Source organism: Ranitomeya imitator, chromosome 5 (assembly GCF_032444005.1).
Source record: "Ranitomeya imitator isolate aRanImi1 chromosome 5, aRanImi1.pri, whole genome shotgun sequence".
NCBI classification, from domain to species: Eukaryota; Metazoa; Chordata; class Amphibia; order Anura; family Dendrobatidae; genus Ranitomeya; species Ranitomeya imitator.
The window spans coordinates 169,882,436-169,898,263 of record NC_091286.1 but is presented as its reverse complement, the minus strand read 5'-3'; the positions used below and the strand labels follow the sequence as shown (position 1 = coordinate 169,898,263).

General features: G+C 46.4%; 1 pseudogene; it reads right to left on the bottom strand.

The window, feature by feature from the left end:
* Positions 1 to 11,417: 11,417 nt before the first annotated feature.
* LOC138637704 (zinc finger MYM-type protein 1-like) lies at positions 11,418 to 13,958 on the bottom strand (annotated as a pseudogene).
* Positions 13,959 to 15,828: the final 1,870 nt, after the last annotated feature.

Here is a 15,828-nt window from a genome sequence, read left to right as displayed (position 1 = left end):
TTGTGGTGAAATGTGTGCTGAGGGTAATATGTGTTCAAGCACGTGGTAGTGTGTGGCGCATTTTGTGTGTGTGTTCATATCCCCGTGTGTGGTGAGTATCCCATGTCGGGGCCCCACCTTAGCAACTGTACGATATATACTCTTTGGCGCCATCGCTCTCATTCTTTAAGTCCCCCTTTTTCACATCTGGCAGCTGTCAATTTGCCTCCTACACTTTTCCTTTCATTTTTTCCTATTATGTAGATAGGGGCAAAATTGTTTGGTGAATTGGAAAGCGCGGGTTAAAATTTCACCTCACAACATAGCCTATGACGCTCTCCGGGTCCAGATGTGTGACTGTGCAAAATTTTGTGGCTGTAGCTGCGACGCCTCCAACACTTTTCCTTTCACTTTTTCCCCATTATGTAGATAGGGGCAAAATTGTTTGGTGAATTGGAAAGTACGGGGTTAAAATTTCACCTCACAACATAGCCTATGACGCTCTCAGGGTCCAGACGTGTGACTGTGCAAAATTTTGTGGCTGTAGCTGCGACGGTGCAGATGCCAATCCCGGACATACACACATACACACACACACACACACACACACACACACACACACACACACACACACATATACACACACACACACACACACATATACACACACACATTCAGCTTTATATATTAGATCTGGGTTGTTTTGTCATTGTCTAGACACCGTCTAGACACTTTATCTTATTTTATTTAACGACGCATGCGTCGTAAAACGCGCTACAACGCATGCACTTGCGTCCTATGCGTCGTCTATTGGTTTCTTTGGAATAATAAACGTATAGACGACGCAAGGATGACGCATGTGTTTTTTAAAAAAAATTTGCCGCTACAAAAATGCAATATGTAGCGTCGGCCGCGCCCCGGCAGGTGCGGCAAAACGACGCATGCGGCGGTAAATGCATACAAACACATGTCCATGCGTCACCAATGTTAAAGATAGGGGCGCACGACGCATGCGTTGATATGCGTCGACGACGCTGCGTCGAAAGACGCAAATGTGAACGTAGCCTAAGACACACTTTCTTTCCCACAAATTTGGAAGGGAAATGGGAGTGCGTCTTACAAAGCGGATATACTGTTTACCGTTACAGGCTGGGATAAGGGGATGTTCGCCGCTGCTGCTCCGGTTGTCTGCTGCTGCCCAGGGTGGTGCTGGAGTCTCCGGTGCTCCGGGGGGCTCTGGCGACATGTTGTGAAAGGCCAGAGCCCCCCAGCAGTTCGTTCATGCTTTCCTGTGCGACGGACTCTGTGAAAATGGCTGCTGGAATCTCGGGAGATGAGATTTCAGCGCTGAGATCTCATCTCTCGAGTTCTTGGCCCCAAGATCTCCATCTGCGTATGCGCCGCCTCCCGGCGGCCATTTTTCCGAAGTCCACTGCACAGGAAACCATGGATGAACTGCCGGGGGGCTCTGTCCTTTCACAAAATGTTGGCAGCACCGTAGACACCCCCGCAGTACCGGAGACGCCCTTGCAGCATCGGAGACACCTCTGCAGCACCGGAGCCCCCCGCAGCACAGGACACCTGCACACCCTCTCAAACCAGCCTGCACAACGCTCCACTCCTGCCTCCTCCAGCAGCGACCCTGGGACCCTGATCCACCGCAGCCACAATCCCCGGTAAGCAATAAGACACATGGATTATAAGAAGCCCCACCAATTTATTAAACAAAAAATTTTTCCTATTTTTTTCCTCAAAATTTGGGGTGCGTCTTATAATCCGGAGAGTCTTACCAAGCGAAAAATATGGCACGTGCTTGAAAAAATAAAAACTTCAAGACAAAAAAAGGAAATAAATTGACAATTGCCCAATTTTACATTGTAAAATGTTTTTTTTGTTGTTTTTTTTTTTAAAGTGTTAGTGTACTCAAAGGACAAAGCATACAGGGTGTAAGGTAAATGTAATCATAAAAAAATATATTCTTCAAGAAGACTGTCTACAAACATGCACAGTTTACATTCACTTTTATACTGTGCTATAATGTAGCATTACCTATGGCTTTTCAGAGGCTATGTTCACACTTTGCGAATTTTGCTGCGGATCGCAGCGGATTTGACCGCTGCGGATCTGCAGCAGTTTCCCATGAGTTTACAGTACAATGTAAACCTATGGGAAACGCAGCGGATTACATTCCGCAGCATGTCACTTCTTTTCTGCGGATTTTCACCTGCTCCAATAGGAAACTGCAGATGAAAATCCGCAGAAGAAACCACAGTAAAAACCGCGATAAATCCGCAGTAAAAACCGCGATGGGTTTTCACTGCGGATTTTGGAATTCTGCTGCGGAAAAATCCACAGTGGAATCCGCAAAGTGTGAACTTAGCCTTAATGAAGTTGTTGGGAGTTGTAGTTTCACACCTGTTGTTCCCTGTTGCACACAGTTTTTATGTATGAAATATCACCAGAATGCTGTCAATGCATGAATGCATCACCAGAACCACCATCAGTACATGAATACAACATCACAACTACCATCAATAAGTTAACTTATTGTCAAACTTAGTACAGTGATCAATTACAATGTCAAGTCAGCCCCGTATACATTTGTATGGGGTCATGGGTTTAAATCCCATCTAGGACACCATTTGCAAAGAGTTTGTTTGTTCTCTCTGTTTATGTGGGTTTCCTCCAGGTTTTCCTGTTTCCTCCCAATTTCCAGATGCATATTTGACACCCCAGGGTCCTGGTTGTCACAGTGGCATTGCTTTCCTCATGGGGAGAGTGATGTCATGCTTGAAAGCGAAGGAAGATCTCTTTTGTCTGGTAATCACAATGCACACAACATGTTCACACTCCAGCGTACAGGAGAGTGGAGCACAGGAGTGTGACACCAGGGGAGAATAGCAGCGTTTGGGCTACCTCCCTGGCTGAGCGCAGATTCTGGTAGTCGGAAGACCGAGGTTGTGTCCGACTCTAAGAGGCACAGCAGAAACCTGCAGGACAGCTGGATTATTTCAAGTAACATGTCTGTCCTAATACCCAAGAGACACAGTGGCACATAGAGCCTGGCTCGTGATGGAGACCCTATAAAAAGGCTCAAGCCACCTGTCATACGTGTTGTGTTCTAACCTTCATGGAGGACAGAGAATTGTGAGGACCTTGCCAGAAGCCAAAGGCAATAAGGTACTATAACATCACCGCGCTAGTAGGAAGGCTTCTAACTCCACCTGGTAAGGAGGACTCTGAATTCGCTTCCAAGCCGGCCGGACTCTGCCTGTACCTGTGATCTGGTGCCCTGGACTGCGTTTGCCTGAAGTCTTCAGTAAACCAGGTAAAGAGACTGCAAACCAGTGTCCTCCATTCTTTACTGCACCACTCACCATCCTGATCTATACATCGGGAGCCCTGGGGACCTACTTCACCTGTGGAAAGTTATACCATCTAGCTGCCATAACATCAACCCATTGGACCCCTTTAAGCAGCGTCGGTCCCCACTGACCGAACTCCACAGGTGGCGTCACGAACACAATCTTTATTAAACCCTTAAAAGACCTTTCCTTTTAATTTGGGTGCCCAGGGTCACAGACCGGGTTGGAGCCAACATGACATCCCCTTTAATTGTAACCGGACGCGGTACAGAGTACCCCACGGCCCTGGCAGGCGGCTCAACGTTGGCGTCACGAAGAGAATGGACCGACCCATTGAAGTGGGTCATGTGTGCCTAAGAGACTGATTTGTTTTGGGACTGTGGACTGTAAATTGCCGCCAAAACCGCCGCCATTATAGCACCATGTGGCGTGCAGTAGGAAAAGGGCGCGTTGTCGTGGGTGGCACATGGAGGAATGGTGCGAAAACCATGGCCGCCCCTCATCAAAACTATTATGTGAGAGAAATATGCCCATCAACAAGAGAGGTCCTCCTCCTAATTTGGGACAGCAGGGAGAAGAGAGAGAACCGCCCACGAAGACGGGCGTGGTGCTGAGAAACTGCGGGAAACGAGACCAAGGAGGCAGTGCCGCAAAGCAACATGGCGGAGGGAGGTGAGTGGACCCTGGAGCGTGGGGTGGAGCAGGAGGACTCCCCCAGCCGGGACCTGCAAGAGTTGTACCTGTCACCAATGATGGTGACAAACTTTAATTGTGACTGGACCTGGTACTGAGTACCCCACGGCCCTGGCGGGCGACTCACATACTAATAGGGAATTAGGTTCTGAGCCCCAATGGGGACAGTGATGATGATATTTGTAACTTGCTGCGGAAATAATAACAGTATACAGGCCTGGCACCCACAGCATATACAGCGGTGCTGCCTTCCATGGTAACTGGTAGCAGATGTGGACAATCCTGTGCACAAAGGAGCACTAGCGTGTTTAACAGCTGCAAACAGGTGGATATGGTGCCCGGCTGCGACCCGGAGGATATCAAGGACTGTGTATGGCTGTGTCAGTAAAAATAGACTGTGACACAGCGGTGCAGGACACCTACGGGAACTAGTTAGAAGACGACTGGCGTGTGAAGTGCCTGCAACATATAACGCTGTGAGTGAAAGAGACATTGAGACAGCGTGTGGTCGCCCACAGTAACTGGACAAAAGGAGGTTCAGCATGTTTAGGGGCTGCAAACCAATAAAGTGAAGCTGTGTGTGTAAGAGACTTTGTCATGGCGTGCAGTTGCCCATGGAAACTGGACACAGGGAAGTTCCACATGTTTAGGGACTGTTGTCATGCTGCTGCAATGCAGGTAGGTGCAGGCTTCACTAGATGGCAGTAGAGAGGAAGCAGATCTGCACCTAAATAGAGCTGACCTGCAGTGCAGCAGTGAGGCTATCACAAGTGGCAGCAGAATAGTCAAGCCGGGTCACATCCTAGACTGTAGCGCAGTACCAAAGGAATAAGCAAATTCGCAGTCAGAGACAAGCTAGGGGGTCCGTAACAGTCTGGAGCGGATAAGCCAAAAAAAAAAAGAACAGAAACAGGTCAGGATACAAGCCAAGTCAAAACCAGGGAGCCTGCCCACTAAGGGGAAACACTGAGTCAAGACGGGAACAGGGGAAAACAGACACGGGTGCAGGAAGCAGGGGCGATAAATAGCCAACCTGAACCCAGACTGAGGCTGAGAAAGGTTAACTCTCGACATGACCAGACCGGGAAAATGGGAAAACAGGGCTCAAAACCTGGTCTGGATCATGACACTGTGATTTGAAGCCGTGTACTATGTAGTGCTATGAACTGGTGTGAACTAAACACTAATGAGATGCACTTGTGTGTAAAGAACTTTAATGTTGTGATGATAACACATTAAAGGGACTCTGTCACCTGAATTTGGCATGTACTACGGAGGACAGAGAATGAACTTCAATTCCAATATTGCAGCCAGCATGCAGCCGGCGGGTAAGGAAAGGGTGAATCAAACACCCGAAAACCCCACCCCTATGGCTGAAGATTGTTCCCTCCAAATTTAGGTGACAGAGTCCCTTTAAAGAGACTTTGTGTTTGAACTTTGTGGGTCACTGCCTCTTCACTGCGTAAGTGTGCTGTCACTGCACTACAAAGTGTAGTCACAAAAAAAGTGACAAAGGAATTAAAGTTTTGTAAGTTTGCAACTCCTTTCAATACGCCACAATTTTCTAGATTCAGAATTTTGCCTCTGGGTGTCATGCTGAAAAGCGAGGCTCGTGTTTGTAGATTAATATAGCTTCTTACTTTTCTGGCAGAAGCATCCTTGAACAAAAAACTGAAAAATCACTGGCCTCAGTTAAATATGGGTCTTTTGGTGAGGTAGAATTAATCTTGAAGCAATTTGGCAGGAGAGCCTTATTGGCAAAGGCTGAAGTTATACCAGCTTTTAGGCTCCTACCTATTAAACCTTGCGGTTTTAATTCATTGGGATTTCAATTTGAAAACAATTTTTATTTGATAAATGTCTTCCACTGGATTTTCACTGCCGTGTTATTTTTAAGCCCTTTTCATTTTTTTTGCACTGACTGCTGCAATGTGAGTTGTCAGGCGGTGGTGTTCATTATTTCGACAATTGTTTATTTGTGGTCATGGGGATTTTAAGATGTACACCCAAAAGATAGGAAGTGATGGAAACCCAAAATAATAAAATATAACAATCTTTATTTGAAAATGCGTTAAAAACAGTAAAATGGGAGAAAATCCCAAGCATAATGAGAGTAAATAAATTCCAACAATAAAATGCACAGTGGCAATTCATGGATATGGTGTGGAAAAGAAAAGTAATGTTCAGCCACAAAACGTATGAAAATATAGCATGGAACAATATTGAGCTCTGGTGGTCCAAGTGTGAAAAAACAGTTTGAACCTGTCACCCCCAAAATCGAAGATGAGCTAAGCCCACGGGCATCAGGGGCTTATATACAGCATTCTGTAAGGCTGTAGATAAGCCCCCGATATAACCTGAAAGATGAGAAAAAGAGGTTATATTATACTCACCCAGGGGCGGTCCCGCTGCGGTCCGGTCCGTTGTGCTTTGCGGTCCGGGGCCTCCCATCTTCTTACAATGACGTCCTCTTCTTGTATTTACGCTGCGGCTCCGGCGCAGTCGTACTTTGTCTGCCCTGTTAAAGGCAGAGCAAAGTACGGCAGTGCGCAGGCACCAGGAAAGGTCAGAGAGGCCCAGCACCTGCGCACTGCAGTTGTCACGAGATAAAAATAGGAAGACAGAAGATTAGGAATCTGGGCCCCTGAACTGCCCCTTAGGCTAGGGGAAGCCGTGTCTTTCCTTAACGTGGGGGTACCCTTGAAGGTAGGGAGGCCCAAGTCACCGACCTGTCCCTGTCTCCTGTTAAACCCTGTATTAAACCCCCAACCCCCACCCCAGGGGGTGAACAGTGTAAACAGCACCACAAAGCAAATAAACAATATAAAGGCCCCGTCACACATAGCGAGATCGCTAGCGAGATCGCTGCTGAGTCACAAGTTTTGTGACGCAACAGCGATCTCAGTAGCGATCTCGCTATGTGTGACACGTACCAGCGATCAGGCCCCTGCTGTCAGATCGCTGGTCGTGTCGGAATGGCCTGGGCCATTTTTTGATCGTTGAGGTCCCGCTGTGTGACGCCGATTCAGCGATGTCTTCGCTGGTAACCAGGGTAAACATCGGGTAACTAAGCGCAGGGCCGCGCTTAGTAACCCGATGTTTACCCTGGTTACCATCGTTAAAGTAAAAAAAAACAAACGCTACATACTTACCTACCGCTGTCTGTCCCCGGCACTCTGCTTCTCTGCTCTGGCTGTGAGCGCCGGGCAGCCGGAAAGCAGAGCGGTCACGTCACAGCTCTGCTTTCCGGCCGCTGTGCTCACAGCCAGACCAGAGAAGCAGAGCGCCGGGGACAGACAGCGGTAGGTAAGTATGTAGCGTTTGTTTTTTTTTACTTTAACGATGGTAACCAGGGTAAACATCGGGTTACTAAGCGCGGCCCTGCGCTTAGTTACCCGATGTTTACCCTGGTTACCGGGGACCTCGGGATCGTTGGTCGCTGGAGAGCTGTCTGTGTGACAGCTCTCCAGCGATCAAACAGCGACGCTGCAGCGATCCGGATCGTTGTCGGTATCGCTGCAGCGTCGCTATGTGTGACGGGGCCTTTAGAGTGAGGGGAACACAATACGTACTCATTCACACACAGGTCCGGACCTGAACGTTTATTTCCATGCAAACGTTTGCCACAGGATGGAGAATTCTTTGAGGATTTGAGGAATTGACAACAGAGGCGTCCCCCTGTGTCACTGCACTCAGGGCCGGCTCCAGGTTTTTGAGGGCCCCGGGCGAAAGAGTCTCAGTGGGCCCCCCCTTTAACACATACCCCGATTCATGATCGCATATAAACACAGCCATGTAGTATATAACACTGCCCACGTAGTATATAGCAGCCCATGTAGTATATAGCAGCCCACGTAGCATATAGCAGCCCACGTAGTATATAGCAGCGCAGCCCACATAGTATATAGCAGCGCCACTCACTCATGCACTGGTAGGACTAGGAGCTCCTCCTGAATCTGCCTCATAACTTCAGCAGCACGGCAGCCAGCCAGGGGCGGAGAGCAGAGCAGAGAAAGTGCTCTCTCCCCCCACAAACAATGTCACAGCTGGCTGCCTTCTCTTAACCCCTATGTGTGCCTGCCTGGCTTCACTCACTGAGTGATAATATGCTTTTGTCAGAGCTGGCACATAGGGGTTAAGAGAACGCAGCCAGCAGTGACTTTGTAGGCGGAGAGAGCATGTTATCTCCTGCTCTGCTCTCCCAGCTGTATCTATGACAGCATGAGTGGGCCCCCCTCTCTCCCCAGGGCCCCGGCATTTGCCCGCTGTGCCGGGTGCTGACGCCGGCCCTGACTGCACTCACACCCCCACAATGCTCCGAGGGAACCACCACCCTCATCTGACCCCTCCTCCTAAGAGGTCTCTGACCCACCGGGTTAACCTGTAGTGAGGGTAAAGTCTTGCCCCTAGTCCCTGGCAGCACCTCTGCTGCCCCCACTGAAGGGGAAGGGGTAGGTTTTAGAAGAACGGCAGAGATCGTAGCTCCCGGGCAGCAGTATATGACCGGGTTATGTCTTTTCAACCAAGGGAGTCCTAAAACCATGGGAGTTGGTATGCCCTCCAAGACTTAACATGATAACAACTCTTCATGACAAGCCCCTATACGCAGATGTATATTGTCTACGACTTGTGTAATGCTCCCCTGGCTGAGCAGAGCAGAGTCAATGGCCTGGATGCTTAAGGGTTTCGATAGCGTCCTACTCATCAGGCCATGGGTCTGGACAAAATGAGCATCCACCAAATTGACTCCTGCTCCACTGTACACAAGCAACGGAATATTCTCAGTTACCCCACCAATAACCACCTCAGCAGGTAAGGTACACTGAGACGAAAAAATGGAGGAAATATACACACCCTGGTCGCCTCCCTCCACACGACCAGGGGGACGCGGCTCTTTAGATGGTGCAGGTACTTTGGCACGCGCTGGGCAGACATTGATAAAATGACCGGTCTGCCCACAGTAGAAACATGCCCCCACTCCATGGCAAACCACAGGCAACCCAGTGTGGGAACCAACTCCTCCCACCAGCATGGGTTCGTCCGCCTGCCCAGGTGTGTCCTCTGTTATGAACTGGTGGTTTAGGAGCAACATGGGACGAGCTCTGAAGGAGGTGGTACCTGTACTGACCGCAGTTCCTAAGCTTAACACAACACTAGCAGTAGCTGTGGGATGTTCCTGTCACTCCCTAGACACCTCATCACAGCCGGAGAACTAACTACCCCTAAAGATAGAAACAGGAAAGCTATCTTGCCTCAGAGAAAATCCCCAAAGGATAGACAGCCCCCCACAAATAATGACTGTGAGTGGAGAGGGAAATGCATACGTAGAATGAAACCAGGATGTAGCAAAGGAGGCCAGTCTAGCTAGATAGATAGAACAGGACAGAATACTGTGCGGTCAGTATTAAAAAACTAGAAAAATCCACACAGAGTTTACAAAAATCTCCACACCTGACTAAAGGTGTGGAGGGTAAATCTGCTTCCCAGAGCTTCCAGCTTAACTGAATAAATCCATACTGACAAGCTGGACAAAAACATAGAAAGTACAGAACAATTAAGTCCACAACATGTGGACAGAAAAGAGCAAAGCACGGACTTATTTTTGCTGAACTGGTCAGGATATCAGGGAAATCCAAGCAGAGATGTGAATCCAACCAGGAACCATTGACAAGTGGAACTGGCTGAAGGAAAGAGCCAGGCATAAATAGCCGAGCAGAAAAGACAATCAGTGGAAGCAGCTGCAGACTGCTAAATCCAAGGAGCAGCCATTCCACTTAAAACCACCGGAGGGAGCCCAAGAGCAGAACTCACAAAAGTGCCACTTACAACCACCGGAGGGAGCCCAAGAGCGGAATTCACAACAGTCCTCCTCCCTAGCAAGGTCTATAGGGGGCACATTTGGTGTATGCCTCTCCCTCAAGCGTCTATCCACCCGGATGGCAAGGAACATGGCGGCCTCCAACGACCTGGGGGCTGCGTACTGCACCAGAGTATCTTGCAACCTAGGGGACAGACCCTGCACAAAATAGCTCCTAAGGGCAGGGTCATTCCACTGTGTGTCAGTGGCCCACCTCTTGAACTCTGAACAGTACTCCTCAGCCGGCCGACCCCCCTGCTTGATCTTACGGAGTTGGGATTCCTCCAGGGAGACACCATCTGGATCACCATACACCAGAGTCATAAAAAACTCATCCACCGACCGTAGGGATGGTGAACTGGTTGGCAGGGAGAAGGCCCAGGATTGGGGATCACCCTTAAGAAGGGAAATGATGATACCCACCCATTGTACCTCACTCCCTGATGAACGAGGGCGGAGCCTGAAGTACAACTTGCAGGCCTCCTTAAAAACCAAAAATGTATCTCTTCCTCCAGAGAACCTGTCTGGAAGAGATATCTTGGGTTCAGGTTGAGCCTGTACCTGAGCCGAGGCCCAAAACCCCAACAATTGCTGCAGCTGCTGCACCACCTCACCACGCAGCACCTTACACTCTTCGGTGAGAGTCTGCAGCAATTGGGCAAAGGCCTGCATCTGGGCCATGGCTCACCAGAAAAAACAGAATGATTGGTTTTAATGTCACGAGACAAAAATAGGAAGACAGGAGATTAGGAATCTGGGCCCCTGAACTGCCCCTCAGGCTAGGGGAAGCCCTGTCTTTCCTTAACGTGGGGGTACCCTTGAAGGTAGGGAGGCCCAAGTCACCGACCTGTCCCTGTCTCCTGTTAAACCCTGTACTAAACCCCCAACCCCCACCCCAGGGGGTGAAGAGTGTAAACAGCACCACAAAGCAAATAAACAATATAAGAGTGAGGGGAACACGATACTAAAAGGTGAATGCACAAACTACAAAATAACAAAACTCAAAACTTAGCTTGTGCACACCGCTGCAGACTCCACAACAAAGATAGTACAGCAACTGAGCTCCAAACACCAGACTTGGCTGACACCAGGGAGCTGCTACTGCGAGGTTGGTCTCCTGAAAGGACCTGTATAACCAACAGTCAGCTGATGCACCAGGTGACCTTATAAAGGATGGTGGGAGTGGTCACAAACATCAGCTGACCCAGCAGCAATGCAATGCAATAACACCAGCGGCCACCGGGGGAGAAAACTGCATTAACCCCCAATCAGGGCCAGCCCGAGAGATTACGGCGCCCTAGGCGAAACTATTTTGTTGCGCCCCTACTATTCTTGGCAGTAGATGAAAACTTGGGATATAAATTTAGGAGCAAAATAAACCACAACAACAATGATTAATTAACTCTCTTCTAACTCTTTAATCTTCTGAGAAGTTGTATAGGACAAATATATACAAAGTAATCAATAACAAAACAAAAACGACCATAGGTAATTAAAATTTTTGTTTCCTTTCCTTTTTTTTGTTAAAAGGATGACACTAAGTCACTGAGATTAATTTGTTTAACAACTTCAGATTCTATCGAAATTGTTGCCAACCCAACCAACCTCTCTTGTATCATATTTGCCCTTAAATATGTTTTAATTAGCTTTAGTTTTGAGAAGCTTCTCTCTCCTGAGGCCACGGACACAGGCAGAGTCAAAAGAATTCTTAGAGCCACCACCAGGTTGGGGACACTTTCTTTCAAGTCAGATTTAAGCAGAAGTTCAAGAACGTCTTTTGGTGATGAATATTCTGGAACACGTCTTGACATTGCCTGCAGTTCACCACATAGCTCTATGGCATCGATGTCTTTTACTTCATTGTGTGTAAGAGACTTTTCCAGAGCTTTACACTTATCCAGAACAAATTTGCTTGGTTTTCCCTCAAGTGAACGGATGTGGTACAAAAATCCAAATTTCAATTCCATTTCTTTCAGCTGAGTGAACCGCTCATCAACTGAATCTATAGCAGTATCTAAGATCGCAACGTGAAAGTTAATTTTGAAACTCTGTTTCTCATCTCTTATGGGCTCATCTTTCCCTTCATAAGAGAACTGTCTGGTGTTTTTCTTTAAACGTTTTGGCGCAGAACTTGACTCAAAATTAGCTGGTATGCCAAGCTCTTCTGCGATTTCCCTCGCATCAACTAACAGCTTCTCAAACTCTTCATCGCTTCTTAATAATTGCAGATATTTCTTCGTTTTGTCAAGGTGTTGAGAAGCAGCAGCTAAATTGAATTCTTGTGACTGAAGTAACTTACTTGTCAAATTGATTTCGTACAAAATGTTGAACCATACTAGAACAGATGTAACAAAATAATAATAATCTAAGAAAAGGTTCCAACTTGTTTAGCAAGACCTTGAGCTTCTAGCCGGGAGACATTTCCAGAGTTTCCTTTGAGAATAATATTTTCTGCTATGTCCATTAGGGCATCATAGACTTCGCTCAATTGGTAACGGAGGGGGGCCAGAGCATCAATTCTACTTTCCCACCTTGTTTTGCTTAGAGGTTTTAGAGTCAGAGATGGCAAATGACGCACAATTACTTCCCAACGCTGAGTTGACGAAGAGACGAAGAGAAAAATACGTAGAGATTTTGAACTAACAGGAAAAAAGTTGTCGCTCCAAAACATTTAGCAGCATCGTTGACGACTAAGTTTAGAGAATGGGAGGTGCAAGGCACAAAGCATGCACGTGGGTTTATGTCCAAAGTTCGTCTTTGTAGTCCAATGTTTTTTCCCTTCATGTTGCTCCCATGTCGTAGCCTTGCCCTCGTAAGTTGTCCACAGAGAGCGACAGTTCTTCAAATTTGCTCAAGACAGCGGCTATCAAACCACCTACAGTTGTATCAGAAACAGGAATGAATCCGAAGAAGTGCTCTTTAATTTCAAACTTTTTGTCTTCTGATTTGGAAACAAACCGAACAATGATAGTCATTTGTTCAACATGAGACACGTCTGAAGTACAATCCAGCACTACAGAAAAGTATTTTGCAGTTTTGACATCGTCAAGAATCTTTTCCTGAATACCATTACTTAGCAGTAATCTCATTCTGTATTGTTTTTCCCAAATAATGTGCATGAATCTCTGTCCCGGATTTTCCGAATGTGCTCACACATGACGGGATCGAACATAGCCAAATACTCCACAAATTTCAAAAAGTTCCCATTATTAGATGCAAACAATGCATCATTTGATCCACGGAACGCTAAGTTTTGCGTACCTAGTACCCTCACTAGAGCTATCAACCTTTCTAAAATTTGATGCCAGTATTTTTCTTGCTCTTAAGTTTTGCATAAGTGTTCTTCGTCAATGGTCTTGTTCATCTTAAGTCTATTTTCAAGTTCCTTCCATTTTTGAAAGCTAATCATGTGATCTTTGCTTTTTTCGTGGCTGGCTAAAATAGCAGATGTTTTTCCAGTCATTTACACCAGCAGTGCCTAAGGCTGAGTGTTTGATGATTCCTAGTTGAAGTGATGAGTCTGGAAACAACGTGCAGCAAAAACAAAAAACTGAATTTTTCTGAATAGAATACGTTAGCCAATTGCGTTCAAGACTTTCACCATTGACAAGACGACAATTATAGTGAACACAAGAGAATTTTCTACGATTAGTGTCCAAAGGAAAATCAAAATCTTTAACTTGTGTGGGGCCGAGTTTTACTACATGTAGGCGTAAGTCATCATTGATTACGGTCCACGTAGCGGGATCGTCCGTATAGTCTTTGCATAGTATTTCTATAGATGTACCAGCCTCCATGTCAGTACTGGTACTTTGATCAGATCTACCACCAGATATTGATGGTTGTAGTTCACTATTTTCAGCATGAGAAACAAATTCTATTTCCACATTCGATATTTCAGAGGCAACAGAAGCCTGTTGTTCCAACGTTTGGAATTCCGTGTCTTCATTTCTATTGCTTAGATATTTTAAAAATGACCCTTTGATTTTTGAAAGTGATTTCTCCTCCTCAGCTTTTCTTTTACGGTTCTGAAACCCCGAAAGTTTTTTCTTCTTATCAGCCATGACTCGTTACAACACGCAGCATTTACCTAAAAGTTAACGCGCCGATTAAAATTGATATCTGAACATTATATAATACGATTTTACTTTTAAGACAAAAACCACAAATTTCTTTAACAATTGCCAATGTTTCCAATATTTTTGAAAATCAAAACAATATACCTACCTTGCAGCACCTAAGGCTAGTTTCAGATTTGCGTTTAAATCCGCAGCATTTAAAACGCATCCGCAAGTGGTGGAAAAAACACATATAAACGCATACAAACGCAGCATTTTTTAGACGCATACGTTTACATGCGTTTTTTCCTGCGTTTGCATTTTTGATGCGCATGATGAGAAATTTCACAAGAGAAAAATCAAGATAACCAGACACCGCCAATGGGACTACAGAGGGCGTGTATGATGGGATCTCTATATATAGACCCTCGGGCTACTGAAATTTTAACAGTTTGCTACTGTATCCTATGTCATGATGGATCTTCGCATGGAGAGCTTTTATTTCAACCTGGATTTCAGCTTCAAGCTGTTTCTTGCCTGTGCTTTTGCTTGGGAGCAACACAGAAATCACGAAAGATGGAGAAGGAGACAACGTAGGCGTTTTTGGAGGCACCCCATTATCGAACTAGGTGAGAGCCGTGGAGCCTATCACACGCTCTATGCCGAGCTTAATGCCAACCCGGAGAAATTCCAGGAATACACACGAATGTCGCAAGACTCGTTCCGGGATTTGCTTTCTCGTGTCCATACGGCGACAGGACACCCAGCTCCGTAGAGCGATTCCACCCGAGGAACGTCTGCTGGTTACATTAAGGTACGATCAAAATCTAAACCAATGACAGTCCAAATTTAGTGTTTTCTGACATGTATTTTTTGTGTATTTTCCTTTCTTTTTTTATCGTAACCACACCATAAAAAGAATAGATTGTAATGTTTTTTTTGTGTTTGTTTTTCTTCCAGATTTCTGGCCACCGGAGAGAGTTTATCATTCCTCCACTTCCAATACCGGCTTGGAATATCCACCCTGTCCGGGACCCCTACCCACCTTGGGCATGTGGCTTGAAATTGCGGAAAAATTCTGGAATGTGTGTGATTTCCCCAACTGTTTAGGAGCGGTGGATGGAAAGCACATTCACATTATCAAACCAGCCAGGACAAGATCGCAGTACTTCAATTATAAAAAATATTTTTCTGTAGTGCTCATGGCAATAGCCGATGCGAACAGTCGCTTCATCGCTGTGGACATTGGAGCTTTTGGCCGTGGCAACGATTCCCAGACTTTCAAGAACTCGGATATGGGCCGCCGTGTGTATGGCAACAATTTCAATTTTCCACCGCCACAACCTCTCCCCAACACTTAAGGACCACCGATGCCATTTGTTATGGTTGGGGATGAGGCCTTCCAGATGTGTAAAAACCTACTGAAGCCATATTCCAGTCGGGACTTGAACCACACTAGAAGGATCTTTAACTACAGACTGACCAGGGCCCGAAGAACAGTAGAGTGTACCTTTGGCATTCTGGTCGCTAAATGGCGCATTCTTGCATCAGCCATAAATCTAAAAGTGGAAACAGTCGACGAGGTGGTCAAAGCCTGTGTGGTTCTGCACAATTATATAATGGTTAAGGAGCAACCCAACATTGAACTGGATGAACCTGTTGCACACCCACTGCCCGATTTCCAGCATCACCCGCTGCGGTCAACTGCAGCCGTTGGTCACATGCGGGACCAATTTGCTGCCTTTTTTGATTCAGATATTGGACGTGTGTCATGGCAGGACAATGTTGTTTAAAAGTCATGTTGTAATTACATCTGTACCAGTAATTTTCTACAATGATAATAATATTTCTCATTAATAAACTTTAGTTTTGGTTG